Source organism: Artibeus jamaicensis, unplaced genomic scaffold (assembly GCF_021234435.1).
Source record: "Artibeus jamaicensis isolate MK-2021 breed Jamaican fruit bat unplaced genomic scaffold, CSHL_Jam_final scaffold_369, whole genome shotgun sequence".
Classification (NCBI taxonomy): Eukaryota; Metazoa; Chordata; class Mammalia; order Chiroptera; family Phyllostomidae; genus Artibeus; species Artibeus jamaicensis.
Genome location: NW_026522042.1, coordinates 40,472,671 through 40,492,276, shown reverse-complemented (window position 1 = coordinate 40,492,276; position 19,606 = coordinate 40,472,671). Strand labels below are relative to the sequence as shown.

The 19,606-nt window shown below is 44.4% G+C and overlaps 1 pseudogene; it reads left to right on the top strand.

Moving 5' to 3' along the window:
• The first annotated feature begins 1,656 nt into the window (after nucleotides 1-1,656).
• LOC119053292 (40S ribosomal protein S2-like) lies at nucleotides 1,657-2,579 on the top strand (annotated as a pseudogene).
• The last annotated feature ends 17,027 nt before the right edge of the window (nucleotides 2,580-19,606 follow it).

Genomic DNA, 19,606 nt, shown 5'->3' with positions numbered 1-19,606 from the left:
AGGCCAGGCATCATGCTGGACACTTTTTAGGATTACCTCACTTATTTTCACAACAACCCTCTGGGTGGTAGGAGCTGTTTTTACTCACAACACTTCCGACACCAAACATGTGGGCTTTGCCCACAGCCAACAGCCTGCAAGAGCCACTGCGTGTCCTGCAATTCAAATCAATTCTGACACTAACTACCTGGAGTTAGCATCAAACCCAACAAGTTCAAGGGCTCAGTCCCACAAGACCTCCCTCACTGCAGATGCCAGTTGCAAGTACTAGATGCCCAGGGCACACACACACACCTCTGTCTGACTTGTCGGAGCCAGGGGTCCCCAGAACCATCCCCTCACAGAACTCAGGAAGACAATTTACGTGTATTGCCAGTGCACCATAAAGGATTCCCAGAACGCCCAGATGAATGGGATGCGCAGGGAGAGTTCCAGAAGGATCCCCAGCACAGAGCTTCTGCCTCATGGGACAGGGATCTGCCACCTTCATAACATAGCTATGTTCACAACCCCAAAGTTCCCCAAACCTCACTGTTTTGAAATTTTATGGAGGTTTAATTACATAGACATGATTAAATTATTTAAATCATTGGCCATTGGGGACTGAACCCAAGCTCCCGCCCCTCTGCCCTTCCTAAGGATTGGGGGTGAGGGTGAAATTTGCAACCCTCTAAGGAAGCCTTGTTCTTCCTAGTGACCAGCCCCCATCCTGAAGCTATGTAAGGGCCCAGAAAGGGTCACCTCAGAATAAAAGACACTCTACTACCCTTATCACTCAGACAGTTACAAGGGTTTTAGGAGCGCTGTGCCAGGAACCTGGGACAAAGACCGAATAGCTTTCTGTGATATAACCAGAGGTTATTGTTCTGTCTGTGTGCGTGTGTGCGCAGAGGGGAAAACTGGAGCCTGGAGTAGTTAATTAATTAATTTGTGAAAGGTCATACATACAGCAAGTAACCTGGGTAGGCTGAAGTGAGCCTGTATGCTTAATCATTAGTCTATACCACCTCCCAATCTTATGGCCTAATGCTGCTCCAATTTTGAGAAAAAAGTAAACACTGATGGGAGAAATATTTAAGTGCTTTTCAAGATATTGGAGGGGCCACAGTGCCTTTCTGTACATGTAATCCACACATAACAATTGCTACATATACCTAAGTTATGGCATCTTTGGGGGGTAGAAAAAGGAAGTCCAGATGGCTCATAAATTGTCTTTGATAAATGGGGAGGCAGTCACTCCCATCATGGGGAGGGAAAGCAAAATGATACCTCAGCTCGACTAGCTCCTGGTGGCTGCCAGCTACAGAAACACTTCATATGGTCATGACCCAGCCGTGTGCTGACTGCTTTGGTGGGTGCGGGGCCCTGGTCACCAGCCCAGACTGCAGCACGAGGAGACTTTCTGCTGCTCCATCCTCCTGTCTGCGGGACTCAGTCCTCGTCACCAGAGTGACAGATCGCCTTGTGTCATGCCAGGGAAACACATGCGCCCACGAGCACACACACAGATGATGCCCCAAAGGAACTCAGCCTCACTTGATAAGCATGAGGTAATATCAGTTAAAGAAGTTTTTGCATCCGTTTTGAATGGGGAAAAGCAGTTGGTTTTTATTATTAAATCAAAGGTGAGCTTTTTTTTTTCCCAAGGACCACCAAATGGCGGATGACTCCGGTGCTGCGGGAGGGCCGGGAGGCCCCGGAGGCCCCGGGGGCCCTGGGGCCGAGGAGGCTTCCGAGGAGGATTTGGCAGTGGCATCGGGGCAGAGGTCACGGCCAGGGTCGGGGTCGCGGTCGAGGCCATGGAGCTCGTGGAGGCAAGGCCGAGGATAAGGAGTGGATCCCCGTCACCAAGTTGGGCCACCTGGTCGAGGACATGAAAATCAAGTCCCTGGAGGAAATTTATCTCTTTTCTCTGCCTATCAAGGAATCTGAGATCATTGACTTTTTCTTGGGGGCATCCCTCAAGGACGAGGTTTTGAAGATTATGCCCGTGCAAAAGCAGACACGTGCAGGCCAGAGGACCCGATTCAAGGCATTTGTCGCCATTGGGGACTACAATGGACTCGTTGGTCTGGGTGTTAAGTGCTCAAAGAAAGTAGCCACTGCCATCCGTGGGGCCATAATCTTGGCCAAGCTCTCCATTGTCCCTGTGCGGCGAGGCTACTGGGGGAACAAGATCGGCAAACCCCACACCGTCCCTTGTAAGGTGACCGGGCGCTGTGGCTCTGTGCTTGTGCGCCTAATCCCTGCACCCAGGGGCACTGGCATTGTGTCGGCCCCTGTGCCCAAAAAGCTGCTGATGATGGCTGGTACTGACGACTGCTACACCTCAGCCAGGGGCTGCACTGCTACCCTGGGCAACTTTGCCAAGGCCACCTTCGATGCTATCTCTAAGACCTACAGCTATCTCACCCCGACCTCTGGAAAGAGACTGTGTTCACCAAGTCTCCCTACCAGGAATTCACTGACCATCTGGTAAAGACCCACACCAGAGTTTCCGTGCAGAGGACCCAAGCTCCAGCTGTGGCCACCACATAATTTTTGTACAAGGAAAATAAAGCGAATTAAGCCTGTTAAAAAAAAAATCAAAGGTGAGCTGGCAACTTGGCCGTGCATAGAATCATCTTTTTGTAAATGCTTGCCCTCAAAACGTTGTCAGACATAATTTACTTGGGGAGGGAGGAGAATCAATGCCTTCATGTGCAAAGTGCAGAAAACACCCAAACTCATAAGCATGCTAGAGAAATAGAAGGACAGTGGAAGGGAAAACAGGAGTGTTATTGAAAGGAAAAACCAGGTTGGTGTTTAAATCTGGCCTCAAAGTCAGTAATAATATATAGCACAGTAATCACAAACTTACGCAAATATCTTGGGACAAAAGAGAGCTAAGGATATTGGGACTGTGAGCTGATTGATGGGTGGTCATAATGATTGATACCATTTATTGAGGATCTACTATCTATCAAACAACATAGATATTATTCCCATTTTACAGATGGGGAAACTGAGACTTAAAGAAGTTGAATAACCTGCAGCAAATGTCACATGATGAAAAGAACCTGAGTCCAAATCAAGGTTGAGCTGAATCCAAAGCCCATGCATTTTGAGACTCTGTGGTGAATAACTACAAAGCATTTAAGGCTGCAAACTGAGAACGGCCTCTAATTTGAAGTATGCCTAGAGCCACCACTGTGGATGACCTGGCCAACATTCTCTCCCCCTTCAGACTCCTTTCTGTCCAAACCTCAACTATGTTATATATCCAGTCCTCCAGTTTCCGACTCGCAGAGGGAAGTTCTGATTGAGATAAGAGAGTCCTTGACTGGCATTCTCTCAGCCACTGTTATTGACTTAGGGGTGAGCACATGGCCTTGGATGATCCAGTTACACTGAAGGGAGAAGCATGTATTCAGTATTTGGGAGATACTCTTCCATGTCCTCTGGACATAACAAGAAAGTGTGTTGCCCGTTGGCTAACTAGCAGCCATACTGTGACCATGAAAAGAACCATATGAAGATAAAGCCAACACTTCGAAAATGGCATTGTGCCAAGATGATTCTGTGGTGGCAGTGGGGGGGGGCTACCCACTGACCTTCTGACTTACCCAGGTTTTGAAAGTCATACTTCAGAGTCTTTTGTTATGTGGAATAAAATGTGTCTATTTTTAACCAATTTAAGGCAGAGTTTCTGTCACTGGCATTTAAAAACACCCAAACTGACACTGACTCCCTGCCCAAATTACCTTCTTTAACAGCCCACCAAGTCCCATGTTGCATAATTAGAGATTTATTCCTCTGCATATTTGTGTTCCCTCATAGGTAATAGATAAATAACTGTGTAACTTTAGAGAAGGGACTATTTTTCTTAATACCGCACAAGAGAAATTGAATTAATAAAGAAAATATTAATACATTTAACTACATAAAAAGCTAAAACTTTTTAATATAGAAATACCATTAATAAACTTTAAAGGAAAAAATACAGTGGAAACTATTTTTCTGCACACAGTAAAAAGAGTTAACATCCTTTCTATATAAAAGCCTCTGCAAATAGATGAACACCTCAAGAGAAAAATATGCAAAGAATGAGAACAAGCAACAACCCTTAAATATAGTTTTAATGTTCAATTTACCAGTAATCCAAGGAACACAAAAGTATAATACTATGCTTATCTACCAAGTGTGAATTGGTTATTTTTTTTCCTTCATAAGGACTACCTTCTTAAGGAAAAGACTACCTTGTAAGTTGACTACCAGCTGAGGTCCTCAGCTTGCCTCATTCTTCATCAGACCAACCTGGGCTTATTATTGTGGCAGAGACAGGGGTCAGAGAGAGAGTGGGACCACACCACTTCTTGAGGCCTGGGCTCAGACTCACACACCACTACTTCTACTGCTTTCTATGAGCCAAAACAAGTCACATGGCCAGCATCGATTTTGGGGGAAGTGACTCTGCCTGGGAAGGAGTTGAAAATTGATACTGTAAAGGCTCTACCTACACAGAGAAATGGAGGATTGAGGCCAGCTTTCAATCATTCATGAGCACATACTGCATTTTCCCAATTATGCTTTAAAAATTATGTATATCCAATGGAATACTACTTGCTATAAAACAGAAGAAAATCTCACCCTTTGCAACAGCATGGATGAACCTAGAGAACATTACACTAAGTGAAATAAGCCTGTCAGAAAAAGACAAATACCAAATCATTTCACTCATATGCGGAACCTAATAAACAAATTGAACTAACAAGCAAAACAGAGACTCATAGCCTCATAGGTAGAGAGAAGGCTGACAACTCTGAAGGGGACTGTTGGGGAGGGATTCAGAAAAAAAAACCAGAAAGAACCCATGGACACGGACAACAGTGTGGTGATTGTGGGGGTGGGGTGGGTGGAGATGGAAGAGGGTGTAAAGAGAATAAAAGGTAATGGAAAAATACAATACAAATTACACTGAACACAAAAAATTAAAATTATGTGTATCTATCTATAGTATGTATATGTGATGTGAATAAACAGACCATCCATAGAAATCTGTCCTCAGTTGAGTAGGCACTCAACTGAGTAAAGAAGATAATACCCAAATGGCCAATAAGTCCATGAAAAGATGCTCAATAGCACTAGTCACCTGGAAATGCAAATTAAAGTCATATGAGATATCATTATCTACCCATCAGAATAGTTGATATTAAAACAAACAAATATTAAAAAGCTGGTAATACCACATCTTGGTAAGGGTTGGGTTTACTGGAACTTACACTGCTGTCAGGGATGCAAATTAGTAGAACCACTTTGGAACTTGTCCATATCTACTCCACTAAACATATGCCCACTCTCTGATCCAGCAATTCCATTCCTTGGCCCACACCCAAAAGAATGCACATATGTAGATAAAAAGACATGTTTAAGAATATTCACAGATGTGTATTCATAATAGCCCAAATCAACCCAAATGTTCATCAACAATAGAATGCATAAATTGGGAGTGTTGCCCCAAATGGAACACTATGCAGCAATAAAAAAGAACAAATCCTGCTACTAGCAACAACCTTGATAGTTCTAACAGACATAACATTGAGCAAACAAAACCAAATTTAAAAAAAAAGCATATACCTTACGAAGCCATTGAACACATGAGACACTAACCTGTGGTGACAGAAATCAGGACAGCAGTTCCCTCTGACAGCCAGGTGATCCAGATGTGTGGCATGAGGAGCTGACAGCTGTGATATAGGTTGTGACTTTACCTTGTAAAAATTCAAGCTGTACACTTGAAACTTGGGCACTTTTCTGTATGCATGTTATACTTCAGTAACAATATTCACAAAATAATGGTGAAAAGTTAGATTTGTTTTAACTCCTCCCAGAGCTTCCTTCCTTGGAGAGGGACTGACTGGTGCAGGCAGAGAGCTAAGTAAGATCCAGCAGTCCTGGCAGGTATGAGAGTCCCAGCCTCCTGCCTGGGGTGTGAGGAGGGCCAAAGGCACTGGAAAGCAACAATAGTCACTAGTTGGCAGCAACAGCACAGGGCCCCAGTGAATATCCTGCAAATAGCAGGCCCTCGTTTCTAGCAAAACCAGTTTCAGCGCCCTTGGCTGAAGACAGCTTCTTTGTTACCCGATCCTTGCTGCCCTGCTCCCTTCTCTGATGGAGCACCTCCCAGCCCTTTAAATCACCCAGGCACAGAGCAGGGCGGAGTCCACAACAATGCCCGTTTTAATGAGAATGCTGCCAAAATGTCAAGAGAAGTGACAGCAAGTTTAAAGGGACCCAGATGTACCCAGTAGGAAGAGGCCTTCCTTAGAGCGCCTGCCATTTTCTCTCTCCTCTTCATCTCCAATTTTCTCCATCTAATCCCTCATTGTCAACACATTTAGGATTTTTCTAATGGATAAAAATGAGATCTGTGTTCCCTAGGCTTATTGCCACCTGACTCAGGACTGGCTGCCAGTGTACGAGGCAGGATAGAAGTAAAAACACAGAGCTCATTCACGATTCAGTATTCAGGCAGATTATTAATACAAATCATTGTATTTCCATAACAGCTGGGGAAATTTATCATTCTATTTATCCAGACTTTGCTCAAGAATTTTAAGATGGGCCACAGTTTGCCCTATGAGGGTCTTAAAACACGCATGATTTTAACCAGTGTGATGTTTGAGTGTGTCTGTTCTCTATCAAGACAGGTTAATAATAAACTTGATTTATTCAATATAGCAAAGTGGAGCAATGTTGTCTGCAAATATCTCCCTCAATAATCAAAGGAGTATAAAGAGAAAATGATGGGAAACTAACTTTCAAGGTGAAAAATCAAACACTGTGTCTTCTCACTGTGCACAGATGGAAGCTGCTGTGAACGCACACACCGATCTGCTTTCCAGACACAACGCCCTTTTCTCCTCGCAGTCACGCGTGACTGAGTCAAAAAAAAGCAGGAACCACTTGGCAAGCAGAATCTTGGGAGGTTGTTTCAACCTCATTGCATCCTACACCATGCAAGCCATCCACTTGCCCAGCTGAATTCTAACCCAAGTCGACAGGGGATGGCTCAAAACTCTTCATAGGCCAAAGTCACAACAACTTCCAAGTAACCTGCTGGGAATCCCACCCACGTCCAGACCTAGTACCATGACTACCACATAACAACAGAAGAGCCATTGTTAGGATGTCCTGCTACCCTCACTTAATCCAGAGAAATCTGAGCCCCAAATAGGCAGCATGACCACCCTTCTTAGCACCACAGATAACCTCAAAGATATTAAATTCTAGCCTTGGCCAGGTGGCTCAGTTTGTTGGAGCATTGTCCTGTACACCAAAAAGTTCTCGGTTCAGTCCCCAGTTGGGGATCATACAAGAGGTAACCAATTGATGTTTCTCTCTCACATTGATTCTTCTCTCTCTTTCTCTCCCTTCTTCTCTCTCTAAAATCAGGAAAAACAAATTCTCAAGGAAGAAATTTTTTAAAGGTACTAAATTATAAATTTTATCTACCAGTTAGAAGAAAACATATTTTCTTCTCTCCAACTATAGTAATGTTTATCAAGGGCTATGACTGGGCCCAAGACCAGATTGAGCAGATTTGTGTAATGGAGATAGTCTAATATAACAGGAAATGGAGTGTGGGGGGGACAGAAACAAAGGAAAGAAACAGAAATGCCACTAAGCAGTTGTCTGAGAAACCCCATCCTATTTTAATTTTCGTGAGACTATTAAATCTCAGTAGCTCATAGATTACAAACTCTGCTTTGTGAATCTTCGTGTATTCAACAATGAGGGTGCCCTGACCACCAGCTGTGAGCTGCAGACTGTGCTAGGGGTGAGGAAAGCAGTGAATACTAGTCAGATACAATCCCTGGCCTTGAGAAGCTCAGGTTAGAGGGAAGACCTGTGTGCGAACACATGCTCAAACACAGGTCTTTACGAGTGAGTGTGCAAGTCCTACACATGGAAATGAATGCTGGGATAGAAAACACGTTTCTAAGGGCCTCTAATGAATGTAGTAAGCTGACTAATGGCCACTTGGAAATATCAGGTCCTAACTCCTGGAACCTGTGTTTCCTTATAATGAAAAAGCATCTGCCCTGGTTGGTGTGGCTCAGTGGATTGAGCGCCAGCCTGTGAGCCAAAAGGTTGCCAGTATGATTCCCAGTCAGGGTTGCGATTCCCAAGGTTGCCTGGGTTGCGGGCCATGGGTCCCCAGTAGGGAGTGTGTGAGAGACAATCACACATTGATGTGTCTCTCCCTCTCTTTCTTCCCCCTTCCCCTCTTTCTAGAAATAAATAATCTAAAAAGAAAAAAGAAAAAAGATAAAGCACCTTTGCAGATAGGATAAAATTAAGTTCCTTGATGTAGGGGAGATTATCCTGGTGGACCTTAAATCTGATCACAAAATTCCTCATAAAAAAGAGGCAGAGGGAGATTTGACACAGATGCACAGAAGAGAAGGCAATGTGGCCACAAACCAATGAGTACCAGAAGCCACCAGAGCTGGAAAGGTCAAGGAACAGATTTCCCCCCAGAACCTCCAAGGCAATGCAGCCTTGCCAACACCTTGATTCAGGCTCTGGCCTCCAGAACAAGAACAGAATAAACTCCTGTTGTTAGAAGCCACCAAGTTTGTGGCAATTTATCCAGCAGGTGCAGGACACTAATATACCGAAAATTAGAAAATACTTCCAAAAAATAAATGCATGAGCTGAGTTATAAAGGGGGTGTGGAGAGAAGTCAGTGGGTGATTATGTCTGGTGGATAAAATGCAACAGGGTAAAAGATGAGACTAGCCATGGACTAGATTACAGAGGGTCTGGCATGTTTTTGTTAAGATTTTATTTTATTTGACACTTAACTGGGGTGAATGTGGAGGAGCTCTTGCAGGGTATTAAGCCATTTACATTTTATATTTACATTTTAGAAAGATCTCTCCACCCACACTGTAGAGACTTTCTCTTACCACCTCCAATCTAGTCTATTAGGAAATCCTATGAGCTCTATAATACAAATACATGTATTTGTATTATACAAATACATGTATTAATAAATAGATCTATTTGTCTCTATAGCCCCTGCTACCATTTAATAAAGACACTGTTCTCATCTGAATTTTGAAGTAGCTTCCCATCTGGTCCACTGCTTTTCTTATTCATTGTCAACAAACTCTCCACACCCCACCCTGACACCTGCCTTTCTCTCGCCCTATAATATATATCTCATAATATAATATGTTATATAATTGTTGACCAAGTGACCTCATTCTATACATCTTTAGTTAAGAAACAGACTTGAGGACTTCCAGTCAAGATGGCACCATAGGTATAAACACAGCTCACCTCTTCGCACAACCACATCAAAATTAAAACTGAAATGTAAAACAACCATCACTCAAAACCATTAGAAATCAAGTAGAATGGAAGTCTGACAACTACAGTATTAAAGGAACCAGATCCATCCAGACTCATAGGAGAGGCAGAGACACAGAATGGGCTGGTCCCACTACCACATGTGGCAGATAAAAATTTGGGAGCGATATCTCAACAGCAAGGAGTACCAGCCCCACACCAGGGGAACCCACACCTTGGCTTCACCTGGGAATCTCTAAGCCCAGTACAAGTAGCAACCATCTCAGATTGCCTTATAGCTTAGGCAGGGTGGCCCTGTGAAGAAGAGGTGGGTGCTGATATTGGCCTGTACCCCCAGGGAAGTGCCAGGGCCTGCACACCAGCCCCCCACCACCAGGCTCCCCAGCCCAGGATTCTAGTGCCAAGAACTTAAGTCCCCACAACTTCTGGCTGTAAAAACCAGTGGGGGTTGAGTCAGTGGAAGAAACATCTGGAGATCCAATCAGTTCCCTTAAATAGCCCACATACAAACTTACTCAGACTCACCCCTTCGGAGCTCCAGCACCAAGGTAGCAGCTTGAAAGGCACAATGGCATAAAGGGAAGAACTGAAGTGTCTGGCACCAAGGCAGGAGCTGGAGGACAGCTTTCTCTCAGACGAAAAAGTGAGCAAAGGTCATTGTCCCTTTTCTGAGCACTCCCCACTACAGAGCCACAGAGCTGGCAGGTAGGTGACATATCTGAGACTCCATCAACCTGGCTAACACTGTTTGCCCTGCCTTGGAGATCCCCTGAAACTCTGGCCCATCCAACTATCAGCCCACTCAAACTGCTGTGACTTTTCCACATGAATGGCTGGTCTTGGCTCATGCTTCACAACTTCCTAAATCCTATCAAACAAGCAACAGCTGGCCTCGTAATCCTCTAGCCCTTCTACCTCTCGCTATGTGGCCCCAAGACCAGCAATAGCAGCAGCCAGCTTAGATTCACAGCTTGGCTTCACCTGGGAATCTCTAAGCCCAGTACAAGTAGCAACCATCTCAGATTGCCTTATAGCTTAGGCAGGGTGGCCCTGTGAAGAAGAGGTGGGTGCTGATATTGGCCTGTACCTCCGGGGAAGTGCCAGAGCCTGCACACCCAGTGGACAGCTACAGACAATGTTGGAGCAGCACCACCCTGTCCCTGCACAGCTGATCCTCCAAGGAAGATAGAGCTGGGTGGTCAGTGGTCACAGCCAGATCTTGCAACTGACTGACCTGGGTAAATCCCTTCCATTGACCTGCCAGCAGAAATTAATGCTCAACTATACAAGGATGGTATACTCAGCCCACACAAATGGTGCACTTCAAGTACGCGGCTAGTGTTATAGGGGAGGCTGTGCCACTGGACCCTACAGGACAACTACTACATTAAGCCATGCTACCAAGACAGAAACTCATAGCAGCTCTACCTAATACATGGAAACAAACACAGGGAGGTTGCTAAAATGAGGAGACAAAAAAAAAAACAAAACAAAACACCATGACCCTTATGAAAGAACAGATCAAAACTCCAGAAAAAGAGCTAAACAAAATGGAGATAAGCAATCTATCACATGCAGAGTTCAAAACACTGGTTATAAGGATGCTCAAGGAACTTATAGCATCCTTGTGATAGGATGCTATAAGCATAAAAAAGATCCCATCAAAAACAAAGGGTACACTAATTGAAATGAAGAACAATTTACAAGGCAACAAATTTAGAGTGGATGAAGCTGAGAATCAAATCAATGAATTGGTACATAAGGAAGTAAAAAACAACCAATCAGAACAACAAGAAGAAAAAAAGAATAAAAATACTGAGAGAAGAAAAAAAGAATAAAAAAATTGAGGATAGTAGAAGCACCCTCCGGGACAACTTCAAGCTTTCCAACATTTGCATCATAGGGGTACCCAAACGAGAGGAGAAAGAGCAAGAAATTGAAAATCTGTTTTAAAAAATAACAAAAGAAAACTTCCCCAATTTGGTGAAGGAAGTAAATAAGCAAGTACAGGAAGCACAGAAAGTCCCAAACATGATGGATACAAAGAGGCCCACTCCAAGACTCATCATAATTAAAATGCCAAAGGTTAAAGATAAAGAGAGAATCTCAAAAGCAGAAAAACAGTTACTTACAGGGGGTTCCCATAAGACTCAAAAGAAACTTTACAGGCAAGGGGGATTGTCAAGAAACATTCAAAGTCATGAAAAGCAGGGACCTACAGCCAAGATTGCTCTATTCAGCAAAGCTATCATTTAGAATCGAAGGGTAGATAAAGAGCTTCCCAGAGAAGAAAAAAACTGAAGGAGTTCATCACCACCAAATCGTTATTATATGATATATTAAAAAGAGTTATTTTAAAAAATCAAAACTATGAACTATAAAATAGCAATAAATATATATCTGTCAACAATTGAATCTATAAAACAAACTAAGCAAAAAAGAAGAACAGAGACAAAATCATGGATATGGAGAACACTTTGATGGTTGCCAGGTTGGGGGGGGAGTGTGAGGGAATGGATGAAGATGTAAGGAGATTAAGAAGTACACATAGGTAGTTACAGAATAGCCATGGGGATGTAAAGTACAGCATAGAAAATGGAGCAGCTAAAGAACTTACATGCATGACCCATGGGCATGAACAATGGTGGGGGGGTTGCCTGAGGAAGATGGGAGTGCTGGGTGGAGGGGGGCAGAGGGGAAAAATTGAGACAACTGGAACAGCATAATCAATAAAATATAATTAAAAATATAAATAAATAACCTTAAAAAAGAATGTTTCACCCACATTGTGTAATATTATTCAATCATAAAACATTCAATAGTATGCACAAAATAGCAATTAAGTTGAATTTATTAATGGCCAATGTTAATCTACCAGATTAGAATACATATTTTAAATGATGATACTTAATTTGGAATAAATGCAGGTTATATTAATCATCTAAATACATGTGTTCTCTGTCACTAAGTTGGCAATAAGTACAAAATGTCTGTCACAGCAACTATATGCTAGGGTTTATCCTGAGAACAAAAAGTAGAGATGTTCAAAATTTGTCATTTCTATGAAAGCTAAAAATTTTTTATTACATATTTTCTTGTAAAAAGAAAATTTATGAGCAAATTAAATGTACCATGATTTCTGATTATTTAAACTATTCTGATATATTCTGGTATATTCACACAATGAATTACAATGCAGCCTTTAAAATGTGCTGCAGAAGCCCTGGCTGGTGTGACTCAGTGGACTGAGTGCCAGCCTGTGAACCAAAGGATCATTGGTTCAATTCCCAGTCAGGGCACATGCCTGGGTTGTGGGCCAGGTCCCCAGCTGGGGGCATGTGAGAGGCAACCACACATTAGTGTTTCTCTCCCTCTCTTTCTCCCTCCCTTCCCCTGTCTCTAAAAATAAATAAATAAAATCTTTTAAAAAATATGCTACAGAAGATTATTAATAGTATGGAAAGTATTCACAATGTATCAAGTAAATAAAACCAAGTTTCACAGGAGTATGCACAGCAATTTAGATGTATACAAGGATTAGAAGGCTGGACATATACATATCAAAATGTTAACTTATTTCTGGGTGGTGGGACCACACATACTTTTTATTTTATTGCTTATGATTTTCTCTTTTTTCCAACATTTCAACAATAAATATATAACACTTTGAAATTAGATTTAAGATATTTGACTCATATGTTAAAAATATTTGGTGAGATTCTTACAATGATACTGAAAAAAGTAAACCGCTAAAATATGCACAGGGTGTGATTACAATTGTGTGTATATGTTCACAAAGAAAATACGCTGGGAGAAAAGACACCAAGATTTAACCATGTTTATTTCTGAGTATCAGGTTTTCGGTTTTGGAAAAAATGGAGCACGAAGGTCCACCCCAATTTTCACCGCACTGAAACCCATTATAAAGCTGGAACCGGCTGCAAGGAGCAGCAATTAAGGACTCTGGGGGATAAAGAGTAGCAGGAGGGCGGGGAAAGAAGATCAGCATCAGAAAGTGCCCTTATTAACCAGTGGAGAGCTTAAAAGGTTTTCCACTTCAGTGTGTGCTTGCCAGGATGCTGGGGTGACTGGGGTGGGTGGGGAGGAGGAGCCAGAAGGGGACGACAGTGAGAAGAGACACCCAGCACAGACAGGCAACTCTGGGGCAGGAAACAGCTCTCCTGGTAGTAACAGCAGAGGAACCCCTGAGCTCACCACCAGGCTGCACATTCGTAGACATAACACCAACACACATTAAACAGCACTGAGAGCTGAGCCAAGCGGTAAACACCACCCAAGTGTCAGGCTGGCGGCACTCCCATGGGACAGATCTGAACAGCATTGCAAAGGCTTTGAAAAGGGCCTGACATTGACGCTTACAAATGGCAGGTCAGGAACTCGCAGCCTGAACCCAAATGCATCAACTGCCTTCTAAAAAAAAAAAACCAACATACTCCACGTATTTTAAATAACAGTCAAAGTCTCGTAACATAATTGTCAAAATGCCTGATATATAATCCAAAATCACTTGGAACATAAAGATGCAGGAAAATCTCAACTTCCAAGGGAAAAGACAGGGAATAGATGTTAACACAGAGATGACATAGATGTTGGAATTATATGATTAAGATTTATAAGCACCTATTATAAAATTCCTCCAGCAGGTAAGGGCGAGTATACATGAAATGAACAGAAAGAAAGTTTCAGTGAAGGAATAGAAAAGTCAGTGGAGAATTTTAAACAAAAAAGAACTAATCAAAGGGGCTTAACGGCAGAATGGAGATGACAGAGAAAAGAGTTGGTGAACATTAAGATATATCAGTAAAAATTATACAATTTGAGCAAGAAAGAGAGAAAAAAGAACAAAAGTATGAATCTGTGGGTAACTTCAGAGACCTGTGGGACCATACCAAAAGGTCTAAATTTATATCATCAGAGTAGAAGAGGAAAAAGGGTCTGGTAAAAAAAAAAAAAGCAAAAACAAAAAACATGTATTTAAAGAAACCACAGCCAAGAACTTCCTGAATTGGGTGAAATACACAAATCTACTGACTAGAAAGTCGGCAACTCCCACAGGATAAACACAAATAAATCTACACCCAGACATATCATAACCAAACCGCTGACAACTGATGACAGAAAAAAATCCTGAAATCTGTTCGAGAATACCAATGCACATCTTGTCAGGAACAGCGATTTGAATAGCTGCAGATTTCTCCTTGGAAGTCCTAGAGGATGAAAAGGAAAGAGCAATATTTTTTAAGTGTGAGAGGGAAGAACTGTCAGAATTCCATATCCCCGATGGCATCCTTCTAAATGGAAGACACGCTCAGATGAAGAACCACTGTGAGAACTCATCGCTACCTGACCTGCTCTAAGAGTTGTTAAAGGAAGTTCTCCAGACAGTAGGAAAGTGATGTCAGAAGGGTGATTGCCTCTTTAGGAGCAAAGGAAGAGAAACAAAAGTGGTAACTACCTGGTACCTATCATAGGCTATCATTCTCCTCTAGAGTTCTTTAAATCATGCATGACAAAAACAAAACAGAAATTATAACAGTGTCTGATGGGGTTTTGTTGGGTGTCGATGGTATGAGATCACTATTACATGAACAGAGGTGCTATTGATGTTACAAAAAGAACTGAATTAATGGGAAAGACATCCATGTTCTGGGGACGAGTTGGGAGCAAGGGGAATGTTCTCCAGGCCAGAGGTCAAGTCCTATGACCAGGTCTGTCTTCCCCTTTCACCTACTGAAACCCAAATTTACCCTTCCTTAACTTGCTTCTAAATGCATGAAGCCTTCATGAAGTCTCTCTCACTTCCTTCCCCAGCACCCCCTTGGCATTTGGTTTATATGTCTCTGGGGGTTCTTATGATGGGCAACAACTGGCAATGTTAACAAAAATAGCAATCTGTCTACCAGATTCAGCACTGAGTACATTACAAGAACTATATCTATTTCTTACCCAAAACTCTGTGAGGTAGATAATATCATCCCCCACCTCACAAAAAAGGAAAGAGGCTCCGTGTGCTATTGCGATTTTTCCACTTGTTTTGTATACAACAATTAGACTGACTTACTAGGTTCCGCCACATTGTACCTATCGTGGACCCTCTTCTGGGTTTACAGAATTAGAGCTGGAACGACCTTAGTACTATGCTTCCACTTTAACCCTCAAAATTGGACTGGTTTGCTTATTTCAAAATTTAGTTAGACCTATAAAGCCTGAAAGAAAAACAGGCCAGTGATAGGTTTGTGAAGTGGTAGGTCCTGGCTACGGCTCTTCAGCCTCCTCCCAAACTGGCCAGACATGGCAGAGATGGCTGGAGGGAGTTTTGTGCAAACGGCAGAGCCATTGTAGATTCTCACTGAGATCAGAATGAAACAATTTGCGTTTCTGAGCATCAGTACCTTTGACTGACCTTGCTGCTGAATGCTTATTGTGTTTTTTGTGCTGCAGCACATTCCAAGTTCAAAGTAAGATGGATCTATCTTAGTAATACACGTTGGAGAAAAATCAATTTCTATGATAAATGGTGCGCCGTTTGCCTTGTCTCGGGGCTGTGTGGGCAGCCCCACCAGAGTACCGCACTCCCACCCCGGAGAACCCACGGCTCTCTCTGAACACCGTACGTGCTTGTTACCTCGGAATGTTTTGGGCCAAGCTGCAGTGCACAGGGAAAGGAACAGTGTCTAACCATTTGATTATAATATTTGCTACGGTCTGAATGTGTCCCCCTAAAACTGTATTTTAAAATCCTACCTTCCGAAGATGACAGTGTTAGGAGATGGAGCCTGGGGGAAGTGCACGAGTCCTGAGGTAGGACCCTCGTGAATGGGACCATGTTCCTTATACTGTAAGAGGCCCCAGAGAGCTCTCTCATGCCTTTCACCTTGGAAGACTCAGTGAAAAAGTGCCAGCTACACACCAGGAAGAAGGCTTTCACCCAAACGTGCTGGCACTTTGATCTTGAACTTTCCAGCCTCCAGAACCGTGAGCAGTTAATATCTGTTGTTTACAAGCTTCCCATATGGACTGAGACAGTATCTGAAGGCAGTTTTTGTGGAGGAGGCCCAGGGTGCTGGGCACTGAAGAAGAAGTGGAGTTTGGAGAAATGGGGGTGGAGGGGATGTGGTGCAGATGGCGACCCCAGTGAGAAGGCCAGGTCAGGAAAGGGAGCCAGGGAGCAGAGCTTGACTAGAGCACAGAGTCCACATGCAGAGGAGGAAAGAGCAACATAGGTTGGAAAGATGGATGGAAGTGATTGAAACACAGTCGAAAGTAGCTGAGTCCTAAAAGGGGAGTTCATTGGCTATTTTAACTGGGCCATTCAGGGATGCTGCCAGCCTCCGACGTGGTGGGATCCAAGCGCTAGAGGTGTCCTCCATGGCTCTCTGGCCGCTTCCCCCAGCGGTCTGGCCAGTGGTGCTGTCCTCACTGTCTCCATCAGTAGGACGCCTTCCATCGGGCAGTCCAGGAAAATAACCATCAGCTGGTCGGGCTGTGGCCTGGCCCCTCACTGGGCCAAGCCCTGGGCCCTGGAGAAATGGGTGCAGTGGTTGGCTGGGCCTGGGTTTGACACCCAGAATAGGGTCACAGAATAGGGTGTGTGACCAGAAGACAAGGACAGGCAGAAGCAAGAGTCCGCCCAGCACACCCCAGGGCCAGGTCATGGAGGGCCTTGGAAGTCAGAGTGCCAGCTTGGGACTGTACAGATGATGGCAGGGATGGTAAATGCTTTCATTTATGTATTTGTGTTTATTGATTTTAGATAGAGAGAGGAAGGGATAAAAAAAGAAAGAGAGAGAGAGAGACACTGATTTGTTGTTCCACTCAGTTGTGGATTCATTGGTTGCTTCTTGTGTGTGCCCTGAACAGAGATTGAACCAGCAACCTTGGCGTATCAGGAGGACGCTCTAACCAAGGTAGTGCCCGAGCAGGGCCCAGAGTGAATGCTTTTAAAGTGAGAGACACAGTCAGAAATGTGAGACAGAAAGCACTCCGGTGACGGTGTGCAGGATGGACTGCACTGATGGGGTGGGTCCCTCCAGCCCTAAAGGCTCACATCTGAGCTTTTACTACCCAAGAAGCCAGAGGACAGAGGACAGGTCCTTGGTGTGATAGGGGAACTGGGGAGACTGCAGAGAGCTGTTCTTGCCCCTTTACCCCGGGAACCAACAATGACAGTAACAGACAACGAGGGCCCCAGTGAAAGGATCAAGTTTCAGTGTTAGCATGCCTGTGACCGCATCAGACTCACAGAGCTTGTCTTGGACTTGACTTTGGAGGACAGGTGGGATGCAGAATGAACTTTTCCCTATCCACACCCTGGGGATCAGAATGATAATTCCATGAGCTTTGTATGTGTGTGGAATAAGATCAAGAAGGATGGATACAAAGTGTCAACAGCGACTTATTTACAGAGGAGGGAGAACTTTCACTTGATAACTTGAACACTCTGATAGTGTCTAAAATAATTATTTTTACATTTGTAATAAAAATATACATTGAAGAGTTGTCGCATATGCATTGCAAAAATATACATCGTAGGGGAAATTCCTTTTCCCTATGTTCTGCACCTTGAGCTGGTAACGTAGGACACGATAGATTTGCTATGACAGGGGACGAACTGGGTATCGTGGGAGCACAAGAGGGAAGCAGTTCAGGAAAGTGTCACCGAGAAGATGTTGCTTGTACTGACACTTAAAAGTAGAGCAGGTGTAGACCAGGCCCACAGGACCTAGAAGAAGAGACATCTGAGGCTGAGGGAACAGGGTAGATGAGTGTATGAACCGGCAGCAGCCTGGCAGGCCGGGAGGGCTGGGCGCAGAGGACAGGCAGGCAGATGGCAGCTCAGCCACCCATCTGCACGCACGTCCTGGTGTGGGGCCTCGCTCTGAGGACAATGGAAAGCCACTGACAGAGTTTGTGGAGAGAAGTGGCACGAGCAGCCTGAATTGAGAAAAACCAGTGAGCCGAGTTTGGAGGGGGAGAGAGACAGGAGGCTCCTGGACTAATCTGAACGAGTACGGTGAGGGCCTGAATGCCGGCGGTAGCCCTGAGGATGGAGAGAGTTTCTCACGTCTGTGAGGACTGTTCACGCACTGAGCAGGACTTGGTGGTGGTGAGAGTACAAGTCGGGGTTACTGGTGACAGATTTCTGGTCTGGATGATAGGCTTTGGGAGGAGAAGAGCTTTCCGAAGGTCAAGTCTGAAGTTCTCCAGTCTCTATCATTATAAACCAGTGTTGACTTCCCCCCCCACATGTTAGGTTCCTTCCATCCACTTACTGTCAGCCATTCATGGATCTGACCATGAATCCCTGATACTAGGGAGGCCAGGTCAGTGGCAGCACACCAGCCTGTCAACTGCAGCCACCCCTGAACTTCTGGAAAACGCCCACCTGCTCCCTGTCTTATCCTTAAGGGAGTGTCTCGGGTACTCTTGAGGGACAAATTCATTCCAACACTCCTGGCTCCCTGAGCCCCTCAGGCCCTCCTCGGCATTGGCTCAGGCTGCTCTGCACCCCACTTGGTTAGCTGGAGGTCACCCCTTGTTGCCATCTCAAAGGGCAGGCAAGCAGCCTGTAAGGACCAGCCCAGGTGCCTTAGCCAGGAGGGCTCCCATGTCAATCAATTTCCTGCTTTCCTCCTTATGGGCTCCCCAGCCCCATTTCAGACCCCAGTGATCTGTCCCTGCATGGCCCCCAGGTCCCACAGTCACCTATCACCTAGGTCTTGCAGTTCTTCCAGTGTCTGTGATACTCCCTTCTGTGTACTTGGGCTGTGCTTCACTCTGACTCTGGTCTTGTCTAGAGGCAGATCTTGGTGGGGTGGATCTAAGGAGAGCACACACCACTCTGTGAGGCCACGTCAGGGTAAGGAACTGGCAGGTACGCACCGGGGCCATCGGGCTTGGGTCAGGAGACAGTGAACCAGAGCACACGAGGCATCTATTACCAAAAGGCATTTGCTGAGCAATTCCAAACTTCAGTGCAATTTTAAGATTGCTCGAGAATGGTTTACGGGGTAGGTGTTACTGGTGAGCATTTTCCCCACGCCTCTGGCCCACCCTCTCCCCTCACCATTCTTGTTCTCCAACCTTCATTTCCCTCCTCTCCCAGCTGAGAGTTTTGACAGACTTGGCACCCCGCCCTGTTTTAGGGGACTTGGTCTGGAAAACGAGGACCCGAAGTCTTGCTCCGAACAGGACACAGGGGAAGTCAGGCTCCACGGAGCCTGAG